The following is a 17,020-nucleotide window of genomic DNA, read 5'->3' on the forward strand; positions in this document are numbered from 1 at the left end:
ATGTTGGTTCTTCTGTGTCTGAAATGTCAGATTGGTAGCTTTGGGTCCTTATTAAAAAATTCTAAGCCACAAAGAGTCTCACATACTAGTGTGAACAAACACATCGACTAAAAGAATCGTTAAAGGAGCATCCTTAGAACTAAGCTGATGTGCCAAACATTTCATGAAATAAGATAAGGTGACTTGGGAGGAAGATTTAATTGGGAGAAAAACTTGGCTACCCACTGAACTAGCGTGGGGTGCAGGTGAGGGTCTCCCTCTATCTGAAGGAGAACACTCCTGCCTTTAGACATGTAACTATCATTGAAAGGCCATGGCAAGAAATACAACTTATTTATTATTCATTTGTTTGCTTTTCTGAGGGCTCACCATGTGGCATAAGGTACCATGTGATACCAGATTAAAACATGGTCTTGATGGTTGGGGCTTGTAAGTAAGAATAGAAAATCCATCATTGTCATCATCCAGAACGATTATCGACCATTCGTATGTGGAGTGTGGTTTGCACCACTTTATTTGTTTTAATTCAGTTGATTCTCACAGTAAGCCTCTGAGGCAGGCACTGTTACTGATCCCATTTCTGAGATGGGGAAAATGAGGCCTAGAGAGGGGCCTTGCCCAAAGGTACAGAGTCAGCAGGTGGCAGAGGTCGGATATGTAGATACATGTCCACAAATCGCTAGGCAGGCTGTGGCAGGGACTGTTGGAGACCCATGTGTTGAATGCACTGCTGGTGGAGAAGGGACAGGTCACATGTGGTGAAGGACCACGGCAGGCTTCAAGGAGGAGGTGGCAGTTCAGTGAGGCTTGGGAAGGTAAGAGGGATTTCATCAGGTGGAGACCAGGGGCTGGAAATAGGAGGGCATTCATGGGAGGGAGACACTTCCCAGGGTGAACACTCAGGCTGGGAGTTCAGCTCCTGTAACTGAGGGCGTGTCCCAATGCTCAGGGTTGGGGCTTTTGTACTGTATGTCCTTATGTTACCAAACAGGGATCACCCGATCCAAAAAGAGTGGGTTTCTGTAACTTAAAAAATGTTCATCAGACAATGTGTACATGGAAGAAAAGGTGAGCAGAAGCTTCCAGGGATGGCAGGGTTGGGGAAACGGGGGCATAAGTTTCTCTGTGGGTGAATAGCTGACAATAAGGATGGAAAGGGAGAGGGAACCAGCAACGCTGGGGGCCTGTGGGGCAGACCTACCGCGTGCCAAGCATCTTTACACATCTTACCTCCTTTGGTCCTAAAACCACCCTACAAGATCGGTATCAGTATCACCTCTTTACTGGTGAACACATTCAGTATGTAAAGAGGAGGTAGCTTACTCAAGACCACATGGCTGGTTCAGTACAAGCATCGGAGCATTTGAGTCCAGGCCTCTGTGATTTCAAAGCCTGAACTCATTTCATTGCACCAGAGAAGGCTAAAGCCACTCACGGAGGATCTCAAATGCCTGGTCACGGTTATTTTTAGGTGGAGCAGTGCAGTGGTGTGCTTTAGAACAGTAACCCGGCAGAGATGGTGGGACGGATTGAGGAGGTGCAGGGAGAGGGGAGTCAGGTAGGACAGGTGGGAGTCTGATGGCAGGAGAAAGAAAAGAAGAGGTCTAATTCTAGGCAGAGTTTAGACTGAAGATCAATAGGTCAATGATTCTCAAAGAGTGTTCCCAGCATTAGCAGCTCCTGGGAACTTGCTAGAAATACAAATCTACTTACTGAATCAGAAATTTTAGTGGTGGGGCCCAGAAATCTGTGTGTTAACAAGATCCCCAGGGAATTCTGATGCTTCCTCATGTTTGAGAGACTCTGTCACAGACCAAATTGGTGGACTGGATCTGAGAGGCTAAGAGGGGACTCATGGGTGCAGATTAGGGGTAGATATATAATCTCTAAACCAGTTATTTTCCTGTGGTACTCCCCACCCCACCCCCAGCCCCTGGCACCCGCCATGTACTTTCTGTCTCTATGAATTTGACTGTTCTAGGGACCACATGTAAGTGGGATCTTACAGTATCTGTCCCTTTGTGACTGGCTTATTTCATTTAGCATAATGACCTCAAGTTTATCCATATTGTAGCATGTGTCAGAATTTCCTTCCTTTTAAAGGCTGAATAATATTCCATTGTATGTATGCACCACATTTTGTTTATCCATTCATCTGCCAGTGGACACTTGGGTTGCTTCCACCTTTTGGCTGTTATGAATAAACCTACTATAAACATGGGTGTACAAATATCTCTTTGAGACTCTGCTTTCAATTCTTTTGGTTATTTACGCAGAAGTGGGATTGCTGGATCATACAGTAACTCTATTTTTAATTTTTTGTGTGTTACTGCCATACTGGTTTCCACTGCGTTTGCGCATTTTACATTCCCAACACTGCACAAGGGTTCCAGTTTCTCCACGTCCTCCCCAACACTTGTTCTTTTCTTTTCTTCCCTTGATTTTTTTTTTTTTTGATAGAGGCCATCTTAAATGATACGAGGTGGTATCTCATGGTGATTGGCTCTTCCCTAATGGTTAGTGATGTTAAGTATCTTTTCATGTACTTGTTGGCCATTCATATATCTTTTTCGGAGAAATGTCTATTCAGGTCCTTGGCCATTTTTGATTGGGTTCTTTGGAGAGTTCTTGTTTTTAACCCTCTTTCAAAGACAATGATCAGAGAGGTCTGGAAGGGACCCAGGTGTCCGTAGGTTATAGAAGCATCACAGGTGTTTCTGAAGCAAGTCAGGCTTGGAACCCACTCTGTTACACGGCAAGAGCTTAACCTCTGTCAACTTAATTAAACCTGCCCACGTTCATTTGAATGATCCAAGGAAAAGTCTAGAACTCCCCCAAGTTGTCCAATTTCTCTCTATGTCAAATAGAGTCATTGTGATTTTATTGTGGCTCATGAATGACCTAGCTCCCTTCCTCCTTTACCTTTAGATAAACTCAAGGAGGTTAAGGCTGATCACCAGTGGCTGAGGAGCATGAGGAAAGAAGAGGGAAGCAAAGTCTAACATCGTGAGTGCTCTGGCTGGGGACGAGGCCGAAGCCGTCCTCCACGGTGCAGTAAATTTCCTCGTTTTGTTCTTCTCTGCATCACACTCCACCAGCAAACAAAGAACAGACTTTGAGAACCCCCGAGAGGAAACACCACACCCAAGATGTGACCAAGAAGGATCAGCCAGCGTGTGGCTCTCTTGGGTGGGTTCTGCCACTGGATTTCACCCAGGACCGTGGGTGATGGGAAGCTCGAGATATGCTGTATGTTGGTTGCAAGTGACAGAAACACACCTCAAACTGACATGGGGTAAAAGGACACATTGGTGTCTCATGTAGGGACACCCCATGACACATTGTCTATTGGTGTCTTTTCTCTTTGAATATCAGACTGTAAGGAAACACAGATGGTGAGAGGTTCCTGGTCTAACCACCTGTCTTTCTTCAGCTCCAGGTTGAAAAATTCCAGGATAAGCTTCCAACTGGTCTGATGGGTCACTGCCTATGGATGGACCAGTCAACTGTGGCTGGGATAAAGGTAGGTAAGACTGTCAGTCCATGAGCACTCCATGCTTGGGTTGGGTGAGGAACAGTTTCTCCTAAAGAAGGGAATCTGCCTGCAGAAGGAAGGATGGATACAGGGAAAATGAGAGAGAGAGAGAGAGAGAGTGTTGTCAATTCTCTCCCAACAGACCTGGGCTGAGGAGTCCATACTTTTGGTTAGTAATGTGCCAGGATTGGACATGGGCAGGAGAGTGTGGGTGTCAGGACATCTTGTCCAAGCAGAGAACACCCTCAACACCCATGGAGTTTCCAGGCCAGCCAGAAGCTTCTCTCAGGGACTGGAGGGGGATAATTTTGGCCTGGAGGAGAAAGCAGCTAAGTTAGATTGGTTTTCTGGAAGCAATCTCTGAAGCAAAATATAAGAGATTCATTAAAAAGTGATTCCAGGAAAATTCAGTCCAGGAGTGGGGAAGTAGGGCCAGAAAGGCTGAGCAAAGACTTGGTATCCAGTCTTTGAACCTCATGTAGGATAACTTCAGCTCAGTCCTCCAGGAGCTCAGGGGTCAGGGTCACACCGCAGAGTTGCCCTGCTCACGGGATGGGATGTAAGCCCCTCAGTCACCTCCTGTTCTCTGTGGTCTCAAGCAAAGCCGGCTCTAGCAGCTCAAGTGCCGTTTTCCAGCAAACAGATGCAGGAGATGGTGTTGGGAGTGAATGCACATGGGGGGGCGGTTGCATAAAAATGATAAGGAATTGTAGGGGACCCGGGCGGAGCACCGACAGCATCTGCTATCCCCACACACTGTCATTCCCTCTTCAAAATATTAAAAAGGGTCATTTCTAATACAGCCGCATATATGGTTAGGGGCCAGCTTTGTCAGATGATCTGCTGTAATTGGTGACAGGAACACCAAGAGAGTCATAAATATGCCATCAAGACTCAGTGGCACCCATAACAGTGTGCTTACTACAATTTGGATGGTTCTTGAAAATGGGCGTAGGTCACATACTCTGCACATATATCATGTATCATGTTTACCTGGTGATTTTGCAGGTTGGTGGGTGGCTCTTCTGGGCTGGGCTGGCTCGGCTGACCCCTGTTGGACTCTTGCATAGGTCTGTGGCTGTCTGGCCACTGGATGATGGAAGATGGCCTCATGCACAGGTCAGATGGTTGGCAGATGTTGGGTCTTCTCCGTGTGTGTCTCTTCCTCCAACAGGATAGCTCAGGCTTCTTCACATGGTCTCCAAGTGCAGCAAGAGGGTGGGTGCTGAATGTTTTTCAAGTTTCTGTGTATGTCACATTTATTGATGTTCATTGGCCAAAGCAAGTCAATCAAAGCAATGGACAATCTCAGAATCAGGTTCGGAGGACACTATCAAAGGCCAAGTGTGGGTGGAGGGAGGGGAAGAATGTGCCACCTATTTTGGTCATATTTTGTGGGTGCTTGTACTTACACATAGTTTCTCAGAAAACTTACCAAATTTTCAAGAAATAGAAAAAAGGGAAAAGCCTACATCCCTTTAGGTAAAATTATTTATTTGGAGCCTTGAAATATACATGCTATTTTAAAATTATAAATCCATAAATAGATTGTCAGGATTTTGAGACCTAAATGCAGGTGAATATGTATGTTAAAAGGGCAGATTTAAAAATGGCTTTGGACATTAGAGCCTTCCTAGACACATCAGTGTTTATACATTTCTAAAAAGGATAACAATTAGCTAAGACACTGGAAATCCCTTTTCAATACTCCTCTGTGTGTACGTGTGTGTGTGTGCACGTGTGCATGTGAGCCTCTGGTGAGAATAAATCCATAACTTCATAAGGGCTTTATAACCTCCCTTAATATAGGTGGTCATGGCCCATATTCAACAACCTTTCTCCACTTTTCCATTTGACTTTTGATTCAGTTATGGGATTAACTGATTTGAGGAATTTATTTGTTTATTTAGTCATATTAAAAAAAATAATGTTAATATTCGGATACCAACTGGATTAAGGACCTTTTTCTCACCTGGCATCTGGTCCCCCCATTCTCCACTCAGGGCGCTCCTTGGCGAGGCATTTCCTTTCTCTCTTCCTTGCCTGGGGATGTGTGAAGTGCTCACCTTTCATGAGCTTTGCTCATCGCTTGTGGCAAATCTGTGTGCTTCTTGTTCTGTCAATGAACGAACCACAGGCTGCAAAACAAAACCGTTGGGAAGCAAGGTCATCAGCATTTGGGAACGTTGCTTCACTCTCTTGGGTGTCCCCTGTAATTCCCCTGATTACTCCTAAATTTTTTTGATCAAAAAATAATCTGCACATTTCAACAAAAGTGTGACCGGCAACATTCAATAGAAAAGTGACCTCCCTCCCAAAAGCTCTTTATGATGCCAAATGCAGACCCCGAGTAATAGCGATCTTCCTTCATTTCTCCCTGATTTAGCACGAATATTTTTCAAGTCTCCTCTTGGGGCCTAGCAATGTTCTGGTACCTTCTTCATGCTGGGAGCAACCGTTTCTACCTAGTTGCCCTAGTCCCAAACTGGAGCATACAGTTTTAAAATGAGATACCCCCTTCCCCCCCGCCCCAAACCCTCAGAATCTACCCTTTTCCATTTTGTTTCTCGGTGTTGAACTGAGTCACCTGCCATCGGTGGAACCTGTGTCCAGGAAGGATTGACACCCGGGCGGTATCCTCAGCCAGCCTGGGTCAGAACCAATTCAGGCTGCCCATCCTCAGCAGTTAGGATCACGGGGTGGGGTGGACCCAGGCCACCTGCACACAGTGACACACTTATCCCAGTTTGGCTCTGCCTGGAGCAGGACTCCACCCGGTTCTGGAAAGATGGCCCGACATGGGAGCCCTGTCTATACTGAAGGCCTCACTTGGAAGTCGGGGGAAAAAGCTGAAGCAATGACAGGCCGGGGGAGGGGCGGGGGTGGGTGGGGAATGTGGACCAGATCGCCCTCAGCTGTCCTAGCAGAAATGCTGGCGTAGACTGCAGCCCGTGACAGACAGCTCCTTATTTGTAAGTAGTTAATGTTTCTTAGCAAGCACTTCTGAAAAAAATAGGGATGTAATGACAGCACTCACTGGAAAACAGGCCGATTAGAAAATGCACTAACTTATCTGGTATTCATTTGAAAAGTAAATGGCTGCACGGCAAGGTGAGAGTTCACTATCAATTCAAATATTCTCCCCGTAACAGGCTCTAGCACTCCTGCTTTAATTCAAGCAGAAACACAAGTATGAATAATCAAACTAGATGACGCTCATCAAGAACCTTTGTGCCTTGCACCATTTCGAATGGTCATTGAAGCTTAATGGCAAAAAATTTACATTCTTCCTTTAATTTGTATTCTATTCCTTCCTTCTGAGTGATGTGATTGTGGCTTGCTGCTGCCCGTCGTATTATTTTGATGCAAATGCCTGTTGTGTGTGCCTGGGTCCAATTTCCTGGTTTTTGCCAGGAAGGGGAGTGCCTGCGAGAATAGTTCAAAATCAGGGTTATTTAAAGAGTTTATAACTACTGCTCCTAATGAGTGAAACAAGACAATTGATGAGCCGCCGTCTGGAGACATCTTGATGGCCCCAGGTGCACAGATGCCCACAAATGGAAATAAAATCAACAGGAAAATCACTGTTTTCTTGTCTCCCTTTCCTCCGCTCGAAAATTGACTTTGTTCTGGTTGCCATCTACAAAAGAATTAAAAAATTTGTAATTCAAGCAAAGCTCCCTTTGCTGCGCCAAGCTCGCTGGGGAGGAACGCTTTACGCAGACACTGGGCGTTGTTGGCCAAACACTGCAAACGTCGGGCCCCCAGGGCTATCCCGGAATGTAATGTATGCACAGACTAATTTATGATGCGGTGACTAATTTCCATGTCTTGTGCTTAGAGTTGCCTGGCTAATTACATGGATGTTTTCTTAACTTTGGTAATTACGCTCTGTGCCTTCACCGGGCGCCCAGCGAATGAGCAAGGGCGGATCATGGTCCTCCGAGCCAGGCGGGTCCGGGCTTGTCGGGAGCGCGCGCCCGCGCTGCGGGGCCATCATCCCTGATCAGAAGCCTCGTCAGCTTTGACCAGCGCCCACAGGCTGCAAAGTAAGCATCTGGAGAAATATTTGATGGAACGCCCCGTAATTAGATGGACTGGCTTAATTAGGAGAACTCTGCGGGCAAAGGGAAGCCGGCGGGTCTGTGCGGGGATCTGAAGGTTTGCAGCCTCCTCCCGGGAGGCCCGAGCACAAAGCTCTGCCCGCTGTGCACGCCCACGCTAGGGCGGCTGTGCTTCCAAAGCGGCCCCGTGGGGTCTGCGAGTCCAGGGCTGGGGTCCAGAGGCCCAACCCCCCCTGCAGCAGCCTCGCCAGGACGACCTCAGTCCCACTCATCTGGTCCCCTCCAGCCCCCTCCAGCTCTGATAAGGCAAACAGCTGGAGAGCTCAGACGTCGTGGCCCTGTGCGAGCTGGCCCTTGGAAGCATTTTTGGAGGTTGGGAGGAGGCTGGGGACTGTGGACCACTGTATTTCTCTCATTCCAGGGCCTGCTACCCCAGCGCATAATCCAAACATCCCAAGCAAACACTTAGCTCTTTAGGAACCAAGGTCTTAACTGTCCAATCACATCAGTCAGAGCTTTCAAATGAAAACCGGCCCTGATCAGGTAGCATTAGGCTGCCCGGGATGGCAGAGGGATGACGTGGAGCTGGAATGTGGGCACGGCGCACATCTGGGAGGCATGTACCCCCCCACCAGACGGAACCTTTCCATAATCAGGGACCACGGTGGGCAAAAGGAGAAAGGAGGGGTAATAGTCACCAGTGCATCACAAACTCATTATTTTACTTACTATGCTCACAGTCGGGGGACATCTCATCTTTCTCCCACATGGGGAAGCAAGGGAGAGGCTGAGGTATATGTGAGTTTGTTTGTGCGTGTGGTAGCTCAGTGATTTTGGGCTTTCTGGGACTTTAATTTTGACATGCGATCAGAAAAACGTGAAAAGATTCCAATAATCTGTTCCCACTCTACCAGATTAAAATGGTTCCCTCTGCTTTATGGAAATGAAGTGATTTGTGCATCAGGCCAGTCAAGATATAAAAAATGATCTGTCCCCTAAATATCTCATTAGATATGAACATTCGGTGAAATGCACTTCAAGCCGCTCATGATATCAATTTTAAACCCAGCCAACCAGGTAACCTGACTCAAAACAGACCACGCTGAGGATATGTTGCTGTTGAATTTTTAACGGACCATTGAAAAGCGTCAACAGGCTTTATTGTGAAATTCTAAAAATGGATTTCAGATGCATTGGAAAAGACTTCTTTGCAGAATGATGAAATCTATATTGGAGCTACTACTAAATCCCTTTTTAAAGTTTAGCTTCCCAGTTAAAGAATTAACGTTGCAATGGACGTTACCTTCAGTTGCATAAAAAGCAAAAGAAATGAGTGGAGAGAACGCTGGAGATATTCACATCTCAGACATCAAACAGGACATTTGTGGGGTAAATATTCCTGCCAGCATGGCTTCCCAATCAACCAAGAAAGAAGACGCACGCACAAGCAAATCCCAAACATTGGGTAGAATCAACTCGTGCCGTGTCTGGAATCCCAGGCAGCCCTGATGGGAGGAAGGCTTCCTTGCTTGGGTATGTTTTGCTGTCAGAACAGCCCTCTCTGAAAAAAAAGAGTCCTCCTTTCATCCATTCAAGTGAGGCTGATGTGTTTGCTCATGTGATATGGAAGAAAGGAAAGCAACAAGAAATGTAATTATTTTGGCACATTCTTTTTAAAAAGGTTATTATTCTTACTTAATGCAAAGTGGTTTACACCGCCATTATGAAAGGGGGCCCACGTCCTTGGTCTCTAAACTGTGACCACTCTGAAGATTCAATGCCAGACACGGAGGCAGGAGGCACGGAGGCCGTCACGAAGAGTTCGATGACAAACTGCAGGGAGGAATCATCTCAGAGCTGTGAGAAATGCAGAGCTTTTCCCTCTTCTTTCCAGCATTTTCTCTGCCCTACATTTCACTCCATTTTACCTTGTGAGAAGGCGAAAACAATTTTGGGGGGTGGGGTCTGTCCCTCATTCATCCATCGTTTTCTCCCCCAAATGACTTTGATTTATCCTGAAATTCTGTGTACAGACACATGACCTGGACTGTGTCATTCCTCTGCAATGAGTTCTGGAGAATTATACATTTGAATCATCATCACGCTGCCCTGCCTGCTGGGAGAGCAGTTCTGGGTACCTGTTAATCATTGTGCGTGAACAGTCCCTGGTTTGGGGGAGAAGTGTGCCCGTTTCTGTCCCCGCTCCATTGTGTCTTAAAGACGGTTTGATGCCAGGAGATGGAAAGAACCCCCAAACTCTGCTCTCTTTCCATCCACACTGCGGCTACGGAGGGGGCTGAGATGTTCCACCACAAAATGTCATTTGCAAGCAGATCAAAGCCCCCCCCTCCTCCCCATAACTCACGGGCCTTATCATGCTCCTTGTGGCATCCAGGGGAAGGAAAGGATCAAAGTCATAAACAGAGGCCGTATCACTGAGGAATAATTTACATGCACAGTAGGTGGGAGTGAGTTAGTACATAAAGGTCTCTTTGAAGAGGAAAAAAATTGCCGCCTTTCTAGCAAATTTGGGAGAAGCCCAAGAGAGGAAGCCTTTCCACGGGAGGGCTTGGCTTTGCTTTGACCGTGACCACGGTGCTCTGACGGTCACACGTGTGCTCAAGGGCAGACCTTAAAGGCTGCAGAGGGTTTGTAAACACACATTTGTTCAGTCACTGCCTGCGTGGCAAAAGGGCTCAAACTTAGCATTGGAGTTAATAACTCCAGCCAGAAGCCTGCCTTGAAAGAATTTCAGCATGCCCTGGCTTTTCTTATCATGAAAACTAGGTTTCCCTACTGTGTCCACTCCCATCACTGATAAATTTATTTGAAATTAAAGATAGGCTTAAAACTCCACCAGACTGAGAGATTTGCACCAGATTTTCCCACAGAGTAATAATTATATTGGAAAGAAAAGGGCTTTTATGTACATGTGTGTGTCTCTGGATTAAGTGAGGTGCTAGTATTCTACTAGAAATGGAAGTGTCTTCTCTCTTTTCAGGATGTAGGCATAAGAACTGACTTTTGAAAGCAGTCAAATTCATGTTTGTGAAAAGAAAAAAAAAAACCCTCAGAAAGAAATAAAGATGAATTTAGCCTTTTATTTAAGAACAAGCGTGTGGTTCTCTCACTCTGTCTGAATTTTAGATGCTGACATCATTCATGTGATTTAAAGAATTAGGCTGATCATCACTTCCTTAAAATAATTTCAGCACTCAACTAAAAAAAAAAAAATAGATTTCTTTCAAAGACCCCTTCCTTAAATGTGCTCAGTGCTTTCTGTATCATGCAGGTCAATTTAATTCAGCTCTGCTCTGTCTGCCCAGCTAAACAATTGCTTTTCAGTCTCTGGAGAGTGTGGTGAATGCAGCAAAGAACACCCATCTAGAGACAGAGACGGCCTTGGACACTTTTGCTCAGAAAAACTTGACATCTGAAGTCTCACTCTTTATTAATCTCTTGTCAAAGAGTCAGTCAAGATTTCTGAAAAAAAGTCAATGTGGTATAAATCATTATTAATGATTCAATAATGAGTGAGATTAAAAATGGAAGAATGAAACATTTAAGAATGGTGACCAGGCATCCCGTTTATAAGTAGCCCATCTCCCGATGGCCACGACTCTCCACCTGCAGCCTGCTTTTCTCTGCAGCTCCGGACACCGTGGATAGCTCTTGTACTTGACGGTTTAAGACAGTGACCTGAGATTACAACCTCATGTAGTAGGTACTAGTATTATCTACTTTAACAGATTAGAAGCAGAAGCATGGAGAGATTAAGTCACTTGCCCAGGATGACACAGCTAGTACCAGGTGCAGCCAGGGTTGAACCCATCTATGAGTTCAGGGAAATCTGTTGTTAGTGCTGATTCACCTCGGCTGAGGGCCCCAGGCCTCACTGCACTCAGAACAGGTCCCAGTCAACAACGTTTCTTGAACAAGGGCCTCAGCAGACTGAGTCACACCAGCTTGGACTCTGAATTTGTCCTGTTGCATTCACATGATTACAGGTTGCAAAAATGACACCCTCTAAGTGTGTGCACGGAGGCCCAGCACCATTTCCACGCCGAGCCTTAAAGTTCCATTTGACTGTATCCCTCTGCTGCTCCGTGCTTATTCTAACAGGAAGTTGCCCTCTGCATCTCTCTAATTGGAGACAGCCTCACTGGGTCCCGTTCCTTGTAATCAAAGAGCAAAAGTGAAACAAAAACCAGAGATGCACTGAATATGAGGTCTCCGCAACCGTCTTCCAGCTCTTTGCCTACGGTCTGGCCTTGACCCTGTGGGCACCATCCCCAGATGGTGTTGTCCCGCTGTCGAAGGGCTTTTGCTGGATACATTCTGAGACAGTCACCAGGAACCCAGTCACTCATTTACCTTGGGTGAGCTGGTTATCTTCTGCTGCAGATCAAACCATTGCAAGCCTTAGCGGCTCAAAACAGTGACATTTGTTTTGCTCAAGAATCTGTACTTTGAGCAGGTTTTGCAGGTGTTATGGGCTGTACAGTGTTCCCCCAAATAAATTCATGTTGGAATCTTACCCCCAGTAGCTCAGAATATGACTGAGGGTCTTTTTAGTGATGAAGTTAAAACAAGGTCATTAGGGTGCACCCTTATTCCATATGACTGGTGTCCTTATAAGAAGAGGAAATTTGGTTGCAGACATGGACAGAGGAGAGGTGATGGGAAGGCCCAGCAGGGAGAAGACACCCTTTCAAGTCAGGGAGAGAGGCCTGGTACACATCCTTCCTTCCAGCCCTCAGAAAGAACCAACCCTGCGGACGCCTTGATTGTGGACCTCCAGCCTCCGGAACTTTGAGAAAATAAATCTCTGTTGTTTAAGCCACCTGGTCTGTGGTACTTTGTTCTGACTACCCTTGCAGACTAATAGGGTAGGGGTCACCCATCCATGCTCTACGTGGTGTTGACTGGGCATCTTGAAGGTTGGGGGCTGGATTCACCCCAAGGCTCCTCACTCATATATCTGATGGTTGATGCTGGTTTTTGGCTGGACCTCAGCTGGGCCTGGGGCTGTGACACCTCCACGCGACCTCCCTGCCTGCCTGGGCTTCCTCGTGACATGGTGTTTGAGTTCTGAGTGTGTAACCAGCCAGGTGGAAGCTACTCCTTTTATGACTTAGGTCACAAGTCACTCAGAGACACGTCTGCTGCATCCTGTCCATTAGAAGTGAGTCATAAAGCCCATATCATATTCCACAGGAGGGGAACCAGACTCCCTACCTTTTGGTGAGATGAGAGTGAAAACATTTGCAGACATATTTTAAATCACGACATCAGGCAAACCAATCAACATCCTTGTTTGAACAAGGGCTTCAGCAGACTGAGTCACACCAGCTTGGACTCTGAATTTGTCCTGTTGTATTCACATGAGTAACGTTTGTAGAAATGACACACTCTGTGTGCATGGGGACCTCACTGTATGTGATCAGCAGAATTCATTGAACTGGACATTGTCAGATACTTAAAGCTAATACCAACTACAGAAAGCACAAAAGTCTTAGCAACGTCCTTTCATTGAATAGTGGTAACCCTACCCTGCCCTGTTGTAAAAGTGCATCCCCATGTGATGCTTGAACTAAAGGGCCACAGGAAATTTAGCCAGGCAGAGGTTGGAAGTACTCTGATCCCACCCCAGGGGATTGGTTGTTGATTTCTGCTGTCATACAGTGATAATTAAATCAAAGATTGAAGTAGATGTAGCATTTTATAGCCAATAGGGATGATGACTAATGATGTTTTCACTAAGGTTTTATGCACTGAAGAAAAGTTTATGAGTAGAAGACAACACACCAGGGGCAGAGAATGGAATCTGGGTGTGCAAGGAGGCCACATCAGAAGACCTGGGGTTTGTGCAACTTGTCACTGGGAGAACTTCTGTCTCTGACCTCACAGCAATAGGGAAACTTCCAGCTGGGGAAAGAAAAAGGAACTCTCTTCTCTCCACTGGGAGCATCAGCTACCCCTCCACCATTTCTCCAACCTTTTCCACAAGAGTAGCCCAAGTTAGCCAATTGGATAGTTGGAGATTACTACAGGAAAGCTGTGGTTATTTCCTTCACCAACCCAAATTCTTCTTTTCTATTACAGGAAGACTGAAAGCTGCTGTCCCCCAAGAAAAGACTCCTACTTAGTCATCCATTAGGGGCACCTGCTCATGCCTGCAAATCACCGGGACACCCCATCACTCTCAGGAAGCATAAATATTAATGTGTGCATGGCCCAGGCACTGAGGGCCACATAGCATTTACTATAACAGAGAGGAGGTTGCAGCATGACCAGGGAAAACATCATTAGTGAGGCACGTGGTGTGTGCTTTAAGCAGTGTCTTCACCATAGAGATAGATGCTTGGGAGGGCAAGCTTGAGAGCTGAGAACCTCGTAGGCATTCAACTGGCTTTGGACCCATGATTCCCAGTTGCAAAAATCTCTTTCACCTGGTGCAACTGTGACCTCTCTGATCAACTTAGCAGTGGCATAAAAATGGTAGCATCTTTGCTCTCTCCCTCGTTTGAACTCCATCTAAATTAGCAAAAGGGAAAAAAGATAGAAGGGACACAATCCATCGTCGATGAAGTAGGAACCTGTAACCACATCACACCACAAACTATGAAACTCCTGGCAAATGCTGAGAAATCTAGATTGAGATCAGGGAGTAAGCCGACAGCTGACACATGCGGCCTCAAACTCTCATAAGGGTCTGTATTTCTTCAAAAGTATCTGTTAACACCAAGAAGAACACACCCAAGGATTCTTAGAGAGTTGAGGTACAGTTTCATGGGCAGCCCAGGTAGGGAATGTCTTTATTTCTACCAGAAGGCATCCACTGCTCACAGTGATGTCAGAGGTGAAGGGGTAGCTAAAAAAGATATTGGTATGATGGTAGTCTGTTTCTGTTGCCTGTGACCTGGCCTTCTACCCAAGGAAACCCCCCAGAGAGAGAGCTAGGGGAGGGGTGGGAAGTGGACAGCCAGAACCTGATCACAATCCAGAGGGCAGATGCCCTAATGAGCTTGCCATGAGTGATGCCAGCCCAGGAACATAAGACTTGAGGAAAGATGTGCCCTTAAGACAAGGAAATTAAAAGTACAGGGAAAAAACACTAGAAAATAGAGAGATGGTATGTAGGCTTGAGATCACTGCACAAAATGAAATGGAAAAGTCAACTATAAATAATGATTACAAATAAGATGATAGACATGGAGACAAAAGAGACCTACATATCCATAATTACTGTTTCTGAAGAAGAAAATAGGAAAATGGAACAATAGACTCAAGAATGTAATAGAAGAAAACTTTATTAAGATAAGAAAATGTTGGGACTTCCCTGGTGGCACAGTGGTTAAGAATCCGCCTGCCAATGCACGGGATAGGGGTTCGATCCCTGGTCCAGGAAGATCCCACATGCCGCGGAGCAACTAAGCCCATGTGTTGCAACTACTGAAGCCCAAGCGTCTAGAACCCATGTTCCACAACAAGAGAAGCCACCACAATGAGAAGCCCGTGCACCGCAACGGAGTAGCCCCCGCTTGCTGCAACTAGAGAAAGCCCGCGCACAGCAACGAAGACCCAACACAACAACAACAACAACAAAAAGTGTTAATAGAACAAAATGTCCCAGAATAAAGGATGTGCAATGATCAACCTAAGACACATGCTGGGGAAGCCACTGACCTCCAAGGTGAAAGAATCATAAAGACATCCATGTAGAAATATTTCAATGTTTCAATATTTCAACATAAATTTTGAGAGTCTACCATATGCCAGACACTGTATTTTGAGGATTCCGTGGTGAACAAGATAATCAAAGTTCCTGCCCTCATGGACTTTTCCAGTTTAGGCTGTGGGGTGGGAGGGTTGGAAAACAGAAAATACATATGTAAACAAATAGAATATTCCATATAACCTCCCCCCCAATAGACCACCTCTCCTATTTTTTTGACAATTTATAAAATTTTATAATAAAGGAACATCTGAGACCACAGTCTTCCACTTTTGCATACATCGTTTCTTTGTATATCATTACCTTAACTGCTCTTCCTGATAATGTAGACTTTATTTTTTTAACAAATTTATTTATTTTATTTATTTATTTTTGGCTGCGTTGGGTCTTCACTGCTGCACGAGTGCTTTCTCTAGTTGCGGCGAGTGGGAGCTCCTCTTCGTTGCGGTGCTCGGGCTTTTCATTGCGGTGTCTTCTTTTGTTGTGGAGCACAGGCTGTAGATGCGTGGGCTTCAGTAGTTGTGGCACACGGGCTCATTACCTCTCCTACTTTTAACGTTTGAGTTGCATAAATGTTTGGAGAGATGTCCAGGATGGTGTTCACCAAATGTTGAAAATTGTGATTTCTAGGCAGAAAAGTTTGCTTTTTCCTTTGTATTATTATAGATCACTTGAAAATGAGCATGTGCTTAAAAAGTCTAAATAAAAACCTTATTCTAGGGAATTCCCTGGCAGTCCAATGGTTAGGACTCGACACTTTCACTGCCGTGGCCCAGGTTCAATCCCTGGTCTGGGAACTAAGATCCTGCAAGCTGCGTGGTGTGTCCACAAAGAACCTCCAAAAATTTATTCTAAAATTAATAAACAGAAGCATAGTGATGGGGCCAGTTGACCTTCCATCCCTGACCTACTTTTCCTTCTCTGCTCCTTATGGATGCTCCTCAGCTCCTCAAGGTGGCTCAGTCTGGATGGTGGATAATTTACACGTCTATAGACCGTCTGGACTGAACTGGAGGCTAGGAGATGAGACAGGTCATCTGGTGGTGTTGTGAGGATCCTGGGAAGAATAGGCTCTCTTCCTGCTCTCCCGACTTTTAATTCTTTTGGAATAAGACCTTTTAGGCCAAGTTCTCTGTGCCAAGGATGGGGCTAGCATTCAGGGACTAACAATCACAATCCAGCGTATCTCTGAAATCAGAAAACAAATACTACTTACCTCATGCCAGCCAGCAAGAAGGGCTTTCATATTTCCTTAAAAAATCACTGTCCTAAATGTGCTAGGAAAACACTAAATGTTTTGTCTGTGGAAACTTGGCATAAGGAGCAAATGGCCAATTTGTTGAGCGCCTGCTATATGACAGGTACATCATTTCGTTTAATCCTCATCAGAACCCTATGGCCTGGATATACCATTTTATTTGAGGAAACTGAAGTTCAGAGAAGGCAAGTACATTGCCCAAGGGCACACAGCTACTGAGTGGCAGAGTCAAGAACTGAAACCAGGTCTGTCTGGGAAACTAGAATCTCTTCTCACTGAAGGGTTTCTGAACAAGGAAGACTCCTGCTCACAGAGGTAAGAGTTTGCTCGGCATTCATATCCTAATTTTATGAGTCCAACCAATATAAGAGCTACAAGGAGTGGGAAGAACAAGGACTTTGGTTGGTGTTTCCAGGATTGCTTAT

The sequence above is a fragment of the Eschrichtius robustus genome, chromosome 16 (genome assembly GCF_028021215.1).
Source record: "Eschrichtius robustus isolate mEscRob2 chromosome 16, mEscRob2.pri, whole genome shotgun sequence".
Taxonomy (NCBI): Eukaryota; Metazoa; Chordata; class Mammalia; order Artiodactyla; family Eschrichtiidae; genus Eschrichtius; species Eschrichtius robustus.